We start from the raw sequence: 16,126 nt of genomic DNA, 5'->3' as shown, positions 1-16,126 counted from the left end.
TGGCTGCCTATTTTTCTGATTCAGCACACTGAATATGTCCCACCACTCCCTTCTGGCCTGCAAGTTTCTGTGGATAGGTCTGCTGAAACCTGATCTGTCTTCCCTTGTAGGTTAAGGACTTTTTTTCCCTTGCTGCTTTCATGATTCTCTCCTTGCCTGAGTATTTTATGAATTTGACTCTGATATGCCTTGTTGAAGGTCACTTTTTATTGAATCTAATGGGGGTCCTCTGTGCTACCTGGCTTTTGATGTCTGTGTCTTCCCCCAGGTTAGGAAAGTTTTCTGCTATGATTTGCTCACATATCCCTTCTAGCCCTATTTTTCTCTCTTCCTCTTCTGGGACCCCAATGATTCTGATGTTCCCTTTTAATGAGTCACTGATTTCTCTAATTCTTAAATCTTGCTGTTTTGCCTTAATGTCCCTCTTTTTTTTCTGCTTCATTATTCTCTATAAGTTTGTCCTCCGTATTGCTGATTCTCTGTTCTGCCTCATCCATCCTTGCCACCGCTGCATCCATCCGTGATTGCATCTCAGTTGTAGCATTTTTAATTTCATTCTATTTTTTACTTCTTTTATCTCTGTAGAAAGGGATTCTTATCTATTTTTGACTCCAGCTAGTATTCTTATTAACATGAATCTAAATTCTGGTTCAGACATCTTGCTTGTATCTGTGTTGATTAAATCCTTGGCTGTCGTTTTTTTGTGCTCTTTCTTTTGGGGTGCATTCCTTCATTTTGTCATTTTGAAGGGAGAAAAGGAATTAATGAGGTAGAAAAATTAAAGCTAAAAAAATTTAAAATTAAAAAAATTACAATTAAGAAATTAAACACACACAGAAACACAAAATCTAATAAATGATGCTAGATCCTAGGGTGTTCTGGTCTGGGTGTTGAAAGTGGTTTCACAGATTAGAGGGAAAAAAAGTGGGAAAAAAAAGGAAATCATTTCAGAATATGAAAAAATTAATACACTGAAGTAGACTAAAATGAGATGATGGGAGTAAAATAGAATTTGAAAAAATTTACACAAAAGTAAAGAATATAGTAGGAAAAACCTAAAGAAAATATTTTTAATAAAAGTTAAAAATAAAAATGAATTTTTTTCTCTTTCTGTATTCAAGAAAAAGAAAAAAACAAAAAAGAGAAAAAAGAAAAAAAAAGAAATCGTTTGAAAATTTGAAAAAGTGAATACACTGTAGTAGGCTAAACTAAAATGATGGCAGTAAAATAGAATTTGAAAAAATTTACAGAAAAGCAAAAAATATAAAAAAATTAAAGAAAAATATCTTTAATAGAAATTGAAACTAAAAATTAAGTTTTTCACTTTCTGCATTCAAGAAAAAGAAAAGCAACAAAAAAAGAGAAAAAAGAAAAAGAAAAAAGAAAACAAGGAAATAGTTTGAAATTTGAAAATGTGAATACACTGAAGTAGACTAAAATAGATTGATGAAAGTAAGATAGAATTTGAAGAAATTACACAAAAGTAAAAAATATAGTAAAAAAATTAAGGAAAAATATTTTTAATAAAAACTGAAAATAAAAAGGAATATTTTCTCTTTCTGTATTCAAGAACAAGAAAAGTAGTGTAAAAGAGATAAAAGAGAGAAATAAAATTGAATAGATCGACCTGCTAACAGGTTGAAATAGGACTGAAATTACTTTGTTTCCCACTAGAAGTCAGACTATGTAGTGTTTTATAGTCCATAAACTAAGTAGGCGGTGAGACTTGTGTTCTTGAAGAGTGAAGTTGGCCCAGTTGGGCGGGGCTCAGTGTAACGGCTCCGGTCTCCACTAGATGGCGCTGCTAGCATACTGGGGTGGATTGTTGCAGAGGTTGCTCCTAGTTGACTATGCGCATGCGCAGGAGTGGTGAAAAATGATGTCACCCAGCTATCCAGCCTCCAGTATGGGAACTCTGTTCTCTGCAGTTAGCAATCGTGCACCTGTCCTCTGTCTTCAGCTTTCGTCCACTCCTCACTCCTTCACTGTCCATGACCAAGCCCCAGGCAGTACCTCTCTCCTGAGTTTTGTCTCAGATGTGGCTGTTTCCCCAGCCCCTTACTTCTGAAGGACCAGAGCGGCTTTGACCCATTCCGCCCCTCTGCGGGAGGGTCTCACCGAGCAATGGCCGAATAATGTCTGCACCCAGGAATGCCTGCTGGACTCTGCTGCTGCCAGTGCCCCGAGACTGCGGCCAGGTGCCAGCCCCCCTTCCCCCCCTCCCCCCCGGAAAAAGTTCACGAGATAGCATAGCAGCAGCTTTTCAGGGATTGTGGAAAATCACAACACACATCTGGCACCAGGCTTCACCGTTAACAACCTAGTTTCAGCACCAGCGAATGTGGCCGTTTTCTGGGGTCTGCTGGGACCAGGTGGCTTCAATAGTCTCCACCAAATGTCCTTCCAGCAGTGGAACCGCTTTTCCCCGTGTGGTCTGAGAACCTCCCGGACCCCACTCTGTTCCTGGGGATTCGCCTTCCCACCAGAGCACCGACAGGTATTGAGCTGCGGAGTTGCAGACTCTGCACTCCTCTTTCTCCTTTCTCCCTTTTTAGTTTAGTCCCTGCGGCTGTTTCCAATTTTCAACTTTCTCTCCAGCTGCTTTTGGGGAGGGGTGCTTTTTCCGTATTCTCCCCCTCTAGTCTCTGCCCTCTCTCTGCCTGCTGCCGGCTTTTCCTTCCCCAAGTTCACCTCTCCGCACCACGTACCTGCTGAATTCTGTGGTTCAGTTTGTGCAGATTGTTGTGTTAATCCTCCAATGATTTTTCTAGGTGTGTAGGGTGGTTTAGTGTTGGTCTGGCTGTATTTCATGGACACAAGACACAGAAAAAACTTACATGCTCTAAACATATTTTTTATTAGTATGTTTATGTTTTTCTTTGTGGGGCTATCTCAATTTCATATGTATATTGAATGTTATATTAGACGCATCTATAGTCTTGTTTTTTTTAAATTTCGTATTATACTGTGGGGCTTTTCAAAGCTTTGAAGCATTCCTCGAAACATTTCTAAAACTGCATAATATACCATTATTTATATACACCAAAATGTAAACATTTTCATATGGTCAGTTATAAAGCTATTGTCTCTCAGCTCCTATCCTTATATTCTATTTTGTGAATCCTGACTATGTAATGGATATTTAGACTCTTTTTCTTACATGACACTATAATTAATATTGTGATTAAGACTTTTTGGGTTATATGTTTATATCTCTGATTATGGCTAAAGACTCATTTCTAGACATGTATTCCTTAGTCCTGAACTTGCCAAGAGGTGGAGACAGTCTTTAGAGCAATATTCTTGGCCTCTCAGAACGATACCTTTGGGGGCAAGTACCAAGAACATTGAGATCTCAGGTCCTGTCCATCACCTCCTTATTTGGGGATCTATAGGCCTGCAGAGAGCATGTGCCCTGGTGGGCTTTTGCGCCTTAAGTTTCTTGATAAAGGCTCTGTCCTGCTAGGAAGGCTTCAGTTCTTCTGGCAGAGCCTGTCATCAAATGGGCAAGTCTTTGATTCTGGGCTGCAGTACGAGAAACACCATGTTGCCAGATAACTAAGGAATGTTCTCTACAGCTCTATCAGTGGCTCAGTTCTCAGGCAGAGAAAAAGGCTGCTATATATAAGAATTCTGTGTCAGAGGTTCTGAACATTACCAGGGGCTTAGAATATATTATTAAGCAAGGTAATGCCAACTTAAAAATCTCAATGACAGCACACTGACTAAAACTAATTATTATTATTATTTTAATTAGACATTTTGATCGGTGAAATCGTTACTTAGAATGCTATAGCTTATTATCTCACATATTGGGGAAAGAGACAAACTTATGTAATAATCACTGTCAGTAACATATTTTAGATACGATTATTGAGGACAAAATACTTATTTGAACTTTTATTCTTATTTTTCTAGTCAAAGTTTAGGAAAGAAGGAAGGAAGGATGGAAAGAAGGAAGGAAGGTCTATACCTGAGGCAATATTTATAGCACAGGAAATGCCTTGAATAATCTTTGATGGTATTAACTATAAGGACAGTTGAAAGAACTGTCACTATCATTTTGGCTTCTATAGATGACAGATCTGTGCAAAGTGTTTATGAGTTAGAGAATAGATTTTAGTCAATTTTCACCTCTCCCTCTCCATACTCTTTGCCTTGTGAATTTGGGGTCCCTCCAGCAGAAGCAGGGTGCAATTTCCTGTCCCTTGACCTGATGTTTAACCATGTGACTTTCTCTGTCCAATGGCATGTAAGCAGACACAATGGAAGCACAGGCTTAAGGTTGGCTTGACTTGCTTTCTTGCTCTTCCATCATTGAGATAAGAATGTGCCCCCAAACGGGACACCTAGGTGGCTCAGTCAGGTAAACAATCTGACTTCGGCTCAGGTCATGATCTTGTGGTCCATGGGTTGGAGCCCTGCCTAGGGCTGTGTGCTAACAGCTCAAAGCCTGGAGCCTGCTTCAGATTCTGTGTATCCCTCTCTCTCTGCCCCTCCCCTGCTCACACTCTGTCTCTCTCAAAAATAAATAAACATTAAAAAACAACAACAACAGAATGTGCCCCCGACTACCCTGCTGATCCAAGGAGGACAAGACAGATAAAGGCAGACTTTCAACCTGCAGCTTGGAGTCAAGCCCAGCCATGCTCAACTTCAATCAGCTGACCCCCCCAGATGGCCCACAGAAATAAAGAAAAATAAATGCTTTTTGTTTCAAGCCACTGTATTTTGAGGCAATTTGTTACACAAATTTTTTAAGGCAATTTGTTACGTAGTATGTAAATTGCCTAGTTCTGTACTGGGCACTTTTGCATTCATTCTTTCAGTTAACACTTACAATGATCATATGAGGCAGGTTGTATTATCTGCCCTTCCAACTGAGGAAACAGTCCTACAAAAGTTAAGCAATTTGCCTACTTCAACAATAGCTAGAAAACAAAACAGTAGAAATCTATTTCCAGGGTAGGAAGTTGAATTCCGCCATTAATAAAAGTATGTAATTTCTAACAGAATTGTTCTCAGTCACTAAGAATCAACTTCAACAGACCTGCATTTCTTTGCAGGTGCCATGAATGCATTTTGCCTTGTGGATTAAAATTGATTTTGTTTTATGGCACTATGTTGGCATTATGGCCATGGTTGAATGTGGGCTTTGAAATTAGACTGCCTGGGTATGTATCCTGGTCCCCAATTTACTATCATATGACCATTGGACAAGTTCTGTACGTGGGTGTTCCAGTTCCCTCATAGACATAGGCATAAAGTGATGTACTTCATATGATTGTTGTGAGATTTGCCTAAGTTAATGTTTAATATGCACTCAATAAATATTATTATTTTTATTCGGTAGAAATTACCAGTCTTCATATCTCACATTTATATATGTTCTCGGCTGTAGTGTTGTTTGCGAGGTCTTATTGCAGAAGACCAGTTTCAACATCTATTCAACAGGAATGTGAGAAATCAATTAGTTAATTAACAGCAGTCACCACATAAACATAATGTGAAAGCATCGTGCTAACTCTGAGATGGCCCGAGAAGGTTCCCCCAATCTATGCTCAAATTATAAGAATGTTCAGGTAGGGAGAATATTATAAACAAAGGCACACCTGGGGCAGAAAACATTAGAGTCCATGGAACAAATAAGACAATCTCGATGTTTTATAATTTTTTTAACGTTTATTTTACTTTTGAGAGAAAGAGACAGAGTGTGAGAGGGAGAGGGACAGAGAAAGAGGGAAACACAGAATTGGAAGCAGGCTCCAGGCTCTGAGCCATCAACACAGAGCCCGACAAGGGGCTTGAACTCATGAACTGCGAGATCTTGACCTGAGCTGAAGTCAGACACTCAATCAACTGAGCCACTCAGGCTCCCCAATCTTGATTTTTATAGAAAAAATAAACCCACATGAGTGAGGATAAGAGAGAGGGGACTAAAACCAGGTTGGAATCAAATAGATGGAGATCTGTAATATGATAACAAGAAATCTTTTCCTTTTGGGGGAGAGGGGGAAGTTAAAAATGAACAGAAGATTGGCATTACCTAATTTTCGCTTAAGGATAAAATTCATCCAGCAGTAGTGTTTAAGATTTATTGGTTTGAGTTAAGATTGGAAACATGGAGACAAGTTATAGGTGTGAAAATATGTAAGTCATTTCCCAAAGATATTATTTATTGGCAAGAGAAAGTTTTCATAGCACCAAGCACCTTTAAAAAAAAATGTCATGTATCTCAGGTGTAATTGTTCATTTATGGAATCTTTGTTAAATTAGTGAATAGATCAATGATGAATGGGAGAGTGAGGGAATCCAGATAAGTGGAACTTTATATTCTTGCAATTAAATATTGTTTAATCAAAACCTGTCATTTTATGGCTGTAACTGTTTTGACCAAGATTATGTAAATTAGGTGAATTTAATTTTTAAAACCACTTTTTTAAAAAATTTTTAAAAAAAAATTTTTTTTTCAACGTTTATTTATTTTTGGGACAGAGAGAGACAGAGGATGAACGGGGGAGGGGCAGAGAGAGAGGGAGACACAGAATCAGAAACTGGCTCCAGGCTCTGAGCCATCAGCCCAGAGCCTGACGCGGGGCTCGAACTCACAGAACGCGAGATCGTGACCTGGCTGAAGTCGGACGCTTAACCGACTGCGCCACCCAGGCTTCCCAAAACCACTTTTTTATTACAATACAAAGTTTCACTAAACATCAACTATTAGGAATATTAAAAATCAAATATGAGACTGTATTTTTCATTCTACTCTGTTCTGAAATATCACATAGCTATGTATGTCTGTGTGTGTGTATGTGTGTGTATGATATTTTGTTGTAGGAGATTTTCAGGCTTAATGAACAACAAAATACTTAGAAATGCTAATTAAAATATCTCTCTCACACACGACTGTGTGATTATATTCAAAACTTTGAAACAGAATTCATTCATTGAAATCATGCATTTGTTGATGTGAATTTCATCTGCTTCTCCTAAGAGGCTGAGTTCTGCAAGGGTAAGAATCTTGCCTGTTTAAGCCTGTGCTTTGCAACGTGCCTGGTACGTAATTGGCTCTCATTACATATTTCAAGGAATGAATTTCAACAATGTTAATGTGGAATTCGAGATGTAAATTTCTGTTCAGAGATCTGCTCTGAGTTCCTGAGAATAGTGATGTTGTTTCACTCAGTTTTATCTGCCCAGAGGATTGCTATGTGTACCTTATGCCAGTACCAAATGGTCTTGATTATTGTTTTGTATTATGTTTGAAATCAAGAGTGGTGAGTCTGCCAACTTGTTCTTGTTTTCAAGATTGTTTTGGCTGTTCTGGTCCATATAAGTTTCAGGATTAACCTATTACTAAAAAAGTTATTTGGGATTTTAATACGTATTCCATTCAATTATTGACTAATTTAGGGAGTATTCTTAATGATACTAAGTTTTTTGATCCATGGAACTGCAACACCTTCCATTTATTGAGGTCTTTAATTTCTTTGAGCAATGCTTTGTAATTTTCAGTGTACAAGTCTTGCATTTCTTTTGTCTAATTTATTCCTAAGTATTTAATTCCACTTATTTTTAGTAACTAAACTTTATTGAAATACCATCATCCTCATTGGCTCACCTGTTTGCCGTGACCACTTTTGCTATAATGGCAGAGTAGTTTCAACAGAAAAAATCTGCCCACTCCTCATTCAGAAGAGGTCTCCTGAATATGCTCTCTGCTAACAAGTATAGCAGAAATTATTTTCCATAAATACTTGGAGAAATTTAAGTTTTCTTTTTAAGGGTACAAATTGAGTTATCTTTATAGTGCATAGACTGTCTCATTTTTTTATCTTTGGACCATTAGCCTCTGCAATTTTTAGTACAACTTATTCTTTGCTTCAACAAACCCTCAAATTGCTATCCTCTAAATGACACACTGAGGGTCTCTAGGACCTTCAGATATTATACTTGAATTCTAGAGGAGTTGCACCATTAAAACCCTGAATTTTTTGAGCCTCATAAAACAATAATAGTAATCACACCCTTTTGACACAATACGACAGAATGCAGCATGAAGGATGTCAAATCATCTGTGAATGATGCTTTAAGAATTCCTTTCAGTTTCTGTGTATCTTGGAGAAGGCCCTTAATTGTTTGTTGCCTCTGCTGGCTAGGCAAACCTTTCAACACATGGAAATCCAGATGGTGAGGAAAGAGAAGCACCTGACCAAATTAATGAAAATATTATTTTAGCTTGTTTCTGAGCATGTTATTTTCCCAAGTGTTTGCTCAGGTTGTGACTGTTCCGTTAACTGACACTGTAAGTCCAGGAAAAGGAAATAATTTTTCTGTTAAATAACAAGAAGAAAATAAATAGCAACAATGAATACAAATAGAAGTATATTGTTTCTTCTTTTTAACATATTATTTTGCCAACCTTGCATACAGTTTTCAAGACAATAGATTTAATAGGTCTCTTTCAAGGGATAGCAATCCGCAGTAGGGGTCAGGGACAAAGAAAGCCCAAAAATGAAGACATGAGACAGACAATGAAATACAAAATACTTTGGAGAAGACACTGACTGATGAGAATTGTTACATTTAAAGGCTGGGCTTAGTAAGAACACAATTATAATTTGGTTTATCTTTGGAATTGCTTTGTGATATCACCATCTTGTGGCCAAATTGAAAATAGTTTTCCATTGCAAACTGGGTTTCTTTCTATATAAAGCTTCTTATGAATAATCTACCATATTAGAATTAAACAACACTATATCTGCAATGATTTTACTGTGATTATAGGCACTGGTTTTGTGTTATTTAAAATTCAAAAAAGTTATCATTATACAGATTTTTGAGAAAGATCTAATACACCTTTTAGGCTAACTTAATAAATTAAAAACTATTTAAAAAGTTAAGAAAACAGTTAGGGGCGCCTAGGTGGCGCAGTCGGTTGGGCGTCCGACTTCAGCCATGTCACGATCTCGCGGTCCGTGAGTTCGAGCCCCGCGTCAGGCTCTGGGCTGATGGCTCAGAACCTGGAGCCTGTTTCTGATTCTGTGTCTCCCTCTCTCTCTGCCCCTCCCCCGTTCATGCTCTGTCTCTCTCTGTCCCAAAAATAAAAAATAAACGTTGAAAAAAAAATTAAAAAAAGAAAACAAAGTTATATTCGAATAAAAAAATTATCATCTGTTACATAGAACTCCCTTAAAATCAGAAATGCTTCTACCTATGAACTTAATTTTTATTTTATTTTATTTTTTAAAGTTTATTTATACATTTTGAGAAAGAAAGAAAGAGAGAGCATGAGTACAAGTGGGAAAGGGACAGAAAGAAAGGAGAATCCCAAGTAGGCTCTACACCACCAGCGTGGAGCCCAGTATGGGGCTCTAACTCACAAACCATGAGATTAGGACCTGAGCCGAAATCGAGTTGGACTCTTAACCAACTGAGCCACCTAGGCGTCCTAGATTTTAAATATTCTAGAAAAAGTTGAAGAAAGCATATCACAATTAAACTTTAAAAATATTTTAGAATTTAAGGGCTTGATAAGACAAAGAGAACAATCTTATTTTGTAGGAGACATATCGTAAGTGTAAAAAGTGCAAAAGGCCATCAAAATTTGTGTTATTCATATTACGTGTTAATAGTGAGCATGCACTAAATGTCTCCAAATTTAGACTTCCTGTAGTCCACTCTTTATGCTGGAATTAGGGGCCATATTAATCAATTTCTTTTTTTCTTAGGAACCACTTACAGTGTCTAATTCCTACCCATTCTCAACATTATAAATCCAATGTTAATTTTTCTCCATATGCAAGATGTCTAATGTTGATCATGGTCCCAGTAGCAAGGAATATGTCCTCATTTCAATCTTTTTTTTTTTTTTTCTAGAATGTATTTCCTGGACTGTTTAATTTAGACTGTGAGCTTATTAAATTAGAGATCATATCCAGCCTCTTTGCCTATAGGTGCAAAGTTTGACAAGAATAGAACCAAGAGTCTTTAATCTGAAAGACAAGTTAGTGATTACACGTGCAATTCCTTCAGCTTCACTAGGAGGAAGTTCACACCCCAAAAGTGAAGCAATGTTCCCAAAGCACTTTTTCTCATAGATAGATAGCATAAAGTTGATTCCAGCTTTTTGAATCCCAATTTGACAACCCCTGTCATTTAACTGATGTGTTTGAACCATCCACATTGAAAGTTATTATTAATATGATGCAAATAATTGGAGATCTGCTAGATGTTTTCTATTTTTCCATTTGTTTTTTGATTGTTTTCACCTCATCGCCTGCCTTCTCCGAATTTATGTCTTTTTTTAGGATTTTATTTTCTCTCTTCTATTGACTTATTATTTATGCTTCTTCTTTATGAAGTCAGTAGTTTCCTAGGCTTTACCATATTCATTTTAAGTAATCTGAGCCAATATTCATACACTGATATATCACTTCTGCAGTAATATGGACCTTATAACTATATATTCCCACTTTTTCCACCCCATCTTTTGTGTCATTTTGTTATGCATTTCACTATCACACATGCTACTAACATACATTATATTGTAACTAATTTTCTTTTAAACAATAAGTTATAAAGATAAAAACCCAAAATATTATATTTTACCTTAATTTATTTCATTTCTAAAAACTGATTTTTTCTGTAGATCCAAATCTGACCTACATCATGCTCTTTCTTATCAAAGAGCTTTTTTTATCACTTCTTATATAGAAGGTCTGCCATCAAATTCCTTCAACCATCATTTTACTGAAAAATAGTCTCAATTTTCCATCTCTGTTGTAGGATATTTTCTCTTTGTATAGAATTCTGGGTTGATATTTTGTTTTTTTCTTTTTTCACTTTAAGGATGTCACTTTATTTCTTTTTGTTCGCGTGGATTGTGACAAAAAACCTGCTGAAATTTTGGGGGCGCCTAGGTGGCTCAGTTGGTTAAGTGTCTTGACTCTTGATCTTACAGTTCGTGAGATTGAGCCCTGTGTCAGGCATTGCATTGACACAGGGTCTGCTTGGGATTCTCTCACTCTCCCTGCTGTTCCCCTGTGTGTGCACTCTCTCTCTCTCTCTTTCAAAAATAAATAAACTTAAAAAAAATTGGCTGAAATACTTATTCTTATCTTACTTTGGTTAGTGTGTCTTTTTTCTTTGCCCTCAATATTATCTCTTTTCCTTTTTTTGTTTGTTTGAATATGACATGCTAAAGTCTTTAAAGTTATTATGCATGAGTCTTGTGCTCACTGAGCTTCCTCGATTTGTGGGTTGTATCTATCTCCATGCCATTATTTCTTCAAATATTTTTTCTACTCATTTCTCTCTGTCTTCTCATTCTGAAATTTCAATTACACATTCTTTATTTCTTAAGTTTATTTATTTAGTTTGAGAGAGAGAGAGAAAGAGAGAGAGAGTGAGCAAGGGAGGCAGGGACAGAAAGAGAATCCCATATTTGCAGCCCAACATGGGGCTCGATCTCAGGACTGTGAGATCATGACCTGAGCTGAAATCAAGAGCCTGACTCTTAACCGGCTGAGCCACCCAAGGGCCCCACCAAATTCTTTAGACCATTTGGTGTCTTCCTACAACTCTTGGATGCTCATTTTGTTTTGCTTTGTTTTATTCACCTTTCAGGTTTTTGGTAACTTCTACTGATCTATCTTGTAGGGCACCAATTTCCATTTACTTTTTTCTTACAGTTTTCGTCTTTCGGAGGAAGATATCTATTTTATCTTGGACATACTCTACATTTTCCGTTTGTAACTTTCCCATGCTAATCACTTTTTCTGTGCCTTATATGTATGTGTATACGTATGTATATACAAGACATGCATAAGACAGTTGATGCTAGCATAAATATCCTTTTTGGTTGGAGGTGAATCTTCCTTTTCTTCTGATAGTGTGGGGATTCATTTTAGTCTCTTTAAGAGTTGGACTGAGTTTAAAGTTTTTATTGTTGCTGTGATTACTGTCACTGCACAAGAGATTTCAAATTACTCTAGTGAAATTGAAATCTATCTATGGTGAGCTGATTGCCAGGGTTTTATTACTGAATGTCTTTTTTTTTTTTTTTTGAAAGAGAGGGAGAGACAGCGTGATCGGGGGGGGAGGGAGAGAGATAGAAGGAGAGAGAAAGAGAGAGGGAAAGAGGGCGCAGAGAGAGAGAGAGAGAGAGAGAGAATCTTAAGCAGGCTCCACACTCAGCATGGAGCACAACTCGGGGCTGGATCTCAGGACCATGGTATCAGGACCTGAGCCAAAATCAGCAGTCAGACTCTGAAGCGACTAAAGCACCCAGGAGCCTCCCCCTCTTTTTTTCCTGAATGTCTTTTCCCTGTTCATCTATGGGCCTTTCCTTTCTGCTATTCCCTCAAGAAAATCTGCCTATTACAGCCCCCAGGTGTATCCGACATTGATTTTTATTTCACGCTTGTTAGTGTGGCACATGGAGTGGAGTGTGGCAGTATTCTCTGCTGTTCTGCATGAGTCCCAATCAAGCAGGCACTGTGACCTGGGCTTCAGGATATGGCTTTCACCAGTTTTCTTGGCTCCTCTGTAAATATAATTTTGAGCCTAATGTGCATCCCTTCTCCTTCTCCGAGGGTAGAGATTTTTTCCCCCATCTTCATACTTCGGGTGCAATAGCTTTCTACCATGACTGAGGCCAAACTTTTTGTGGTTCTTCCTCATGCAGAATAAAGCTTTCCATAGAGAACATAGACGTGATGCATCCATGTAGACTTTGGGCGGTGACTGCTGTTTGCATCTCCCAGGCAGCAACACAGATAAACCTTTCTCCAGGATCCTCCTAAGCTTTCCTGTGGATGCCTGTTGATGTTCTCGGAGGAGAAGCCTACTAATGGCTGAATCTCCCTGTATCTGCAGCCACCAGGGTATCACGCTGTCACCATAGCACACATGATTCAGTCCTTAGCAAACAATTACAGGCTTCTAGCTCAATCTGCCTCTGACCTACATGTAACATTCAGTAGCATCTGTCCCAGGTAAGCCAATGCTTGGAGCCTGTTTTTGCAAGCAGGTGCTCCAGAGAGTTAGACTTAATTACTATTGTCATTAAATTAGTGAATTTTTTAAAAAACCTGCTCCTTTCGTATTTTAAATGTTTACTTACATGTGTAGACATCAGAACCTCCAGTTTCAGAATTATTTGGTCTCTAGCTGCATATCTAGCCACAAACAGCGCCCAGGAGGAAGCTCACAAATGTCGCCCACTTGGAGGGTGGGTAGCGAGCAGCTGCATCTGACGGTCCTCCGGTCCAAGGGGCCAATGACCGAGGCTTTGGCACTCCTGCCTTCTGGCCGGGGCTGTGCACGGCATGGGCTCTGGAGCCAGGTTTGCAACATCAGAGCAGCAGGGTTCTCACAACGCCCCGGGGGAGCCGACTAGACTTCAGTCTTTTTGAATCTCTGTCAGTGCCTGCTGCTGCTCCACTACCAGTTCAAAAACACACATTTTATGTATTCGTGGGTGTGCAGACCCCAAGTGTGCATCGACAAGTAGGCTGTGATTCTTTCAGAATCCAAATAGTCAGACCTCTGCCAGGAAAGTGCACAACCATCATGTCAACAGTTTGTTCAGACTGATGGAAAGAGCAGCCCCAGATGCCACTTAAATAAATCAAGCAAGGATTACTATTTAAAGGATCAACAAGAAGGTGGGGCCATTGGCGCTCATGGTAGAGTGATTAACGGTGCTGGTTGGATCACTCAGAATTGTAAGCTTTTGATCTCAACATTCTGACCAGAGATTTTAAGGTTTCAGAAGATGCCATCTGAGTGGAGGGCCACTTCAGAACTCCTTCAGTCCTGGTATTTTATTACCAAGGCTTGAGTAGTTCGACACATAGCTCGACTGAGCCAGGGAATCTCATTAATCTCAGAGTTATGCAGTATGAATGCTAGGGAACAGGATACCACACTCAGGCTTACATGTTTAAAAACAACATGCAATTCAGTCAATGCATTCACAATCTCTGTTGAATTTTTTAAAAATTGACTATTAGGCTCTAAGGTTGAAAAATTCTTTATCCCTATGCCCTCCCCACCCTCTCACTCCCAACTCGCGCACGCACACACACATACACACACACACACACACACTTCATCCAAAGTTGGGGTTTATTTAATACAACTGGGTAGAGTCCTCCTTACTGAGAAGATTTAAAATAGCTATTGAAAATGCAAAAGCATTATAAAATATGCTAATTATTTTCATAAAAAAAAAAAAACAAAGTTGTGTAATTTTAGGGGTAGATTTCAAGGCAGTACATAGTAATAAATATAGCCAGTGTTAGAGTTTTGATTTTTCAGGCAGTGACAGGCTACTTGCATTTTATTTCATGCCGATTCAAACTTGTCCTTGAATCTGGCTACACATATTTCACAGAACACAAAGCAGAGGACAATTTAAACAACACGGGCAAACACATTCTTACAACTTGCAACTAAATGCTTCCACATGAACTTGCTTTGGGTTTAGGCTTAAGGGTGATGGGAAGGATTGACAATTTGGGCTTCTTTGCTTCTAGGTCAGTCTAAGGTAGGTAAGGAATTCCATGGGGTCACTCATCTACCCCAACTACCGAAGTGGGGGCCTAACTGTTCTCCCCTCTTCCATGTATTTTTTTTTCCAACCAACCTATTCTCCTCATTAAAGCTAGGAAGCTCTCTGTAAAATGCAAATTGTATACTATTCCCCCCAGGCAATAGATCCCTGTCACCTTTAGACAAAGCCAAAAACCATAAAGGGCTTTGCAAGGTCAGAATGATTTCGCCCTTGCCCACCTCGGAAGACTTTCTTTATGCCACTCTCTCCTCACTCAGTATGCTGGATTTATGTAAATTCAAAATTTTCATGCTTTTTTTCTCACCTCCTGGCCTTCGAACATACGGTTCCTCTATATTCCTCTCTCCATCTGGCTCACCCTTACTCACCCTTGGAGTCTCAGCCTAATTGCAGCCCCCTTCTCAGCTCTTGACAATGAATCAGGTGCACTCTCAGACACTCCCATACGCTGCCTGCAGCCTTGGTGCAGTTTGAATTATTCAATTAATTGTCTGAAGTGACTTGTCTGGTCTGTATGTTTCCCAATAAACTTTAAGCTCCAAGAAGACAGGTACCATGTTGAGTGCTCGTCTCATTGTCCCTAGCATTGACAATAGTGCTTAGAAGATGTAAAATATTTGGGGCTGATTAACTCACTAGATTTTTGCTTTGGGGATGTGATACTTAAATTCCCAGTTATGACAAAGAGTTACTTTTCTTGCTCCATTCTCTGTGCATAAATTTCCCTTAAGCATCTCTAAAGGAACTTACAGGGCAGAGCACTTATTTGTTCCCCAGCCAAATAGCATCGTAATATAATGTTAATTGTACACCATTCATCACCATCTCTTAAAATCCACGCTCATTTTTTTCTTCTTTCTTTGTAACTCTGTGCTCATAATTTAAGATCCATTTCACTAAAGCCAAACAGTTGATGTTTTATAAAGAGGTAAAGATGACTATAAAGAGATTTTTCCTTTAGGTTTCCTCATTAAAACAGTTTCAAAGAAATTCAAATTCAAAGTATGCGCATTAGGAACAGAATATTTTATCCTTTCCCAACACGTTAACTTTTATTGTATGATGCTTGGATCCACACCTCATTAGTTTCTGTTTTGATGTTTAATTTCTTAGAATTTCATGTGTGTTTTATAAGTTGTGTTGGAGATAAAATAGGATGCATTTTAGACTGGATGTCAATGAGCAGTTTGAGCATGCTGTTAGTAATTGTAGTTTGGTTTCAGTCTATATTGAAAACTAGTATCGACTACTGATTGCAACAACAAAGTCTGAAACAGAGACTTATAAACATGGATTTTGCAGATATGGTACTGAGAATATTTTCTTAGTTGATTTTTACTACCTTAGCAGCTAATTTAGATAAATGATAATATATTTACAAGAATATGACAGGCATGTTTATTTTCAACCTCACACATGCAACAAAAAAGGAATTTCCAAGTTATTACCACATCGCATCTCTAAAGACATAATTTATAATTAGAAAAATGAAAAACATTTCTTCTGACCTTTAAAACAAATGCTGCAATGTGTCAGTGCAAATCA

This window comes from Acinonyx jubatus, chromosome E4, assembly GCF_027475565.1.
Source record: "Acinonyx jubatus isolate Ajub_Pintada_27869175 chromosome E4, VMU_Ajub_asm_v1.0, whole genome shotgun sequence".
In the NCBI taxonomy this organism is placed as follows: Eukaryota; Metazoa; Chordata; class Mammalia; order Carnivora; family Felidae; genus Acinonyx; species Acinonyx jubatus.
Note: the sequence above shows the minus strand (reverse complement) of the source record.